General features: G+C 55.8%; 1 pseudogene; it reads right to left on the bottom strand.

Annotated features, from left to right (window-relative positions):
- Positions 1–317: 317 nt before the first annotated feature.
- LOC116877560 lies at positions 318–3,147 on the bottom strand (annotated as a pseudogene).
- Between the last annotated feature and the right edge of the window lie 456 nt (positions 3,148–3,603).

Raw genomic sequence — 3,603 nt, 5'->3', positions numbered from 1 at the left:
TGACCTAGGTCTCCTTCTTCCTGGAGACTGAGCAGGATTTCTGCCTCGGCAGACCCTCCTACAGCCACACAAGTTCCAGATGGAGGGAAAGCAGGAGAGGATGGGCAGAGCAAGGTCCTGGTCTGGGTCTTGTTCACCTTTTCATGGAAACCGAAGGAGAGCGGGGAAGGGGGCGGGGTAGACCCCTAGGTCACCCATCCTCCAAGGCCCCATCTGTTCTGGAAGCCAAAGCAGGCCCTCGGGGAGAGCGGACCCTGATCCTTCCCTCCTACTGCAGCAGGGCACACACAGAGGCCAGCACCACTCATGAGGGAAAAAAAAAACACATATATTTTGAGGAAGCAAAATAACTGTGGCACGGAGAAGCCATTAGCTCATAGAGGATGTGCTAATGTGAGAAAAAAAAAAAGTTTTTCTCTGCACCATTTGCATTTTTCCTTGGAGGAAAGTTGTCCTCCCAGAAAAGGTATGAGAAGCACACAGTGGCTGGCCAGGTGAGATGTATCTTTGAAGGAGGCAATGCTTGGGGTAGTGGGGTTGCTGGGTGAGACCTGAAGGGCCCGGAACCAGGGACCTGTACTGGCAGGGTCGGCCTGGGCACCCTAGCACACTAGTGGGGAAGGGCCACACGATTCACTCAGTCTTGTTGGAATAGCTGTGGCCCCTGGGGGTGCCCTGTGGACTGGCTGTCTCTCTCATCACTCTCCTCTTCTCTTGGTAGGAGAGAACACTGTGGTGGCAGACATTGGGGTCTGCCAAAGCCTAGAGATCGTTTTTGCACCAGCTGAACACTGGGGCCCTGAGCCCCTGGTGAGGCACCATTTTCTCCTCTAGGATCCACCTCACAGTGGTCACGAGAGCCTTGGCAGAAGCGCTGTCCATGGCCGACCTGCCCATGACTTGTCCCCAGCCCTGGGATGATGAAGGCTTGCCCTTTTGAAGGGAATCTTCCAGTCTTTTCCTCTACTGGGAAAGAACCACTGTAGCAAGTGTTTCATCCTTCTCCTGAAGTAGTATTCCAGAGGAGCCTCCTCTCTCTTCAAAATCTCACAGACCTTGCTTCCCGAGGCCTCTGCTGACTCCTTGCTCTGGATGGGACATCCCACCTCACTGATCTGGAGGACCTTCATTTCTGACAGCTCTTTGGCAGGCTCTCTCGAGAGGGACCTCCTGGAGCTCTCTCTCTCCTCGGGGGGACACATGACCTGCTCAGGCTCTTACATTGGTGCTGCAGTCCCAGGGGTCCTGACTGCCTGTGGGGGCTCTGGCCATGGGATCTTTGGCCATGTAGCACTTGGGAAGTAGATGTGTCTTCACTGGACCTGCTCTGGAAGCCAGACAGAGATCCCTGAGAAGCCAAGATGTTGGCAGCGAGGAACACGTTGGACTAATAGTCTTGAAGGAGACTCTCAGTGGCACAGTCTTGAAGGAGGACCCCAATTTCACAGTCTTGAAGCAGCACGATGGGGGTGGCAACACGAGGCCAATTCTCTGACCCTATCAACCTCTGGGGCTCTGATCCCCTGCACCGTGCCTCAAGACATAGCTCTTCTGGGTCTCGGGCGACCAACTTTGTAGATTGCAGGGGGCTGTCGCTTTTCCCTGAAGACCCTGATTTTCTCAGCTTGCCATGGAGGCCTTGATTGTTGGCCAGGACACAGGTTCTAAGGTGACTCCCCAGGCAGGGGCCTCCTTGACCTCCCCAGCCTCCCCAGGCTCTTTGGCACTCAAATCCTGGGACTCTAAAGTGAGCTCTAGCACTGTCATGTCCCGTGAGACTTGACCCCTGGTCACCCTCCTTGGATCCTTCATGGCCGTTGCTGGACTTGGACTTGACTCCAAGGTGCTGTTCATAAGAGTCCTCAAGGCAGTCTCATTGTGCCAGCTTCTGCCCCAAAAGCTGTATGTGAAGGTCTGAGAAGGTGGCCTGGCCCCTTGTCCAGCCAGAGGGACACCACCAGGTCAAGTCCTTGACAGAGCCTGATGGATTTCCTCACACGTAGGCAGAGAAGCACCAAGGGGACCCCCCCCCCCAGGTGGGATAAGACTCATCACCTCTCCTTGATAGGGCTGAGGAGGATTTCCCACGAACTTGGGCCCCAAGCCAGCCTTGGATATGCAGGTGGCCGAGCGGGGAGGGGAGGACCAGGAGAGGAGGAAGCCCTTCTTCAACTTGAAGAGGTTTATAGGCTTGAGAACCTTGAGGAGGAGGCCCCACTGGTGCTTCACCCCAAGCCTTATGATATGTGCTTCTAGCAACTGCTGAGTGTATGGACTGAGGATGGAAAAATCATGGGAGGTGGTCATGCAGGGTTCCCAACCCTTGGAAAGTGCTGGTTTTCCAGGTTTCCCATGAGGTCTTGGCTTTCTGGGAAGGTCCGAGGTGTGGTAGGCAGCAAGCTGGGAAGGGTGAACATCCAAAGGGATCCAACCCTCTCTGAACTGCCCCAACTTCCTGAAATGGGCTCTCAGATCCTTCTCTGGGCACTTCTCATCTGTGCTGCTTGTGGAGGGCTTCAGGTCTGTGTCTGACTCTTCAGGATTTATTCCTGGAACCTTCCCTGGAGAGCTCGTTGCACCCCTGTGTAGATCTTTCCGGATCCTCCCTCCACTGGACCTTGAATTCTTGCCCACGCTTTTTCCTGGTATGGTCCTTCCTGGCTACTTGGACCCAGTCCTCTGTGTGGCCTGGCACCTTCCATCCGTAGACTCAGACTCGGACGTGGGACTGTGCCAGCCATGTGCCTGGGGCACCTTCTGGAACTTGTGGTGAGGCTGTGTCTTCAGGGATAGCTGGATCCTGTGGGGTGGGCCCCTTTCTTGCTTCATGAACCTGTTCCAAAGGTGCCAGTCCAGTTGCTCCCAGAGTGCAGAGTCCATCAAGTCCCCAGGAAGTACAGAGACTGACCCTTGGACTTTGGGGGCGTGGCCACCCTGGGGAAGGTCTGGAGGATCTGGGCTAAAGACTTCCTGAGATTTTTTCACCACAGCAGGTATCTTGCTGCTTTTTAGTTGCTTCTTCAGAAAGTGACATTCCAGGTTTTGAATGGCAGTTGACATGTAAGACTGTGTCTTCTGGGCTACAGGGCAAGACACCTCACAGTTCCCCATCTCCAGTGGCAGAGAAGGCGATCCCACTGGGACGGAGGGTGCAAGGTGGAATGGGGTCTGGGGCCCAGCTAGAAGCCGGAGCTGGGCCTGCTCCAGGGGGAGTGGCGGGGGGCTAATGGGGGAGGGCTGGGCTTGGTCCAGAGGGACCAGCAGGGGCTGAGCCAGAGGGAGGGGCAGGGGCTGGGGCTGAGCCAGAGGGAGGGGCTGGGGCCTAGCCAGAGGCAGGGGCTGGGGCGGGAACAAACTCAGAGTCAAGGTTTGAGGTGGGGCCGAAGTGTTCTGTAAGTCCTGGGTCAGTGAGAGGTGGGGAGCCACATTGGCCTGAATCTGGAATGACAAGGCATGAGAGAGCTCATTGAATATGATGGACAGGAACTCCAGTGGGAGATCGGTCACCCTGACAGTGGCCACCAGGGACTTGCTGTGCAGAAAGGGGAGACCCCAGAAGAGCTGGCTGCATTTCTGCTCCAAATTGTCCCCTGGAATCTTGGG

This window comes from Lontra canadensis, unplaced genomic scaffold (genome assembly GCF_010015895.1).
Source record: "Lontra canadensis isolate GAN:19392208 unplaced genomic scaffold, GSC_riverotter_1.0 scaffold53, whole genome shotgun sequence".
Taxonomy (NCBI): Eukaryota; Metazoa; Chordata; class Mammalia; order Carnivora; family Mustelidae; genus Lontra; species Lontra canadensis.
Note: the sequence above shows the minus strand (reverse complement) of the source record. Positions and strands in the feature narration are given on the sequence as shown.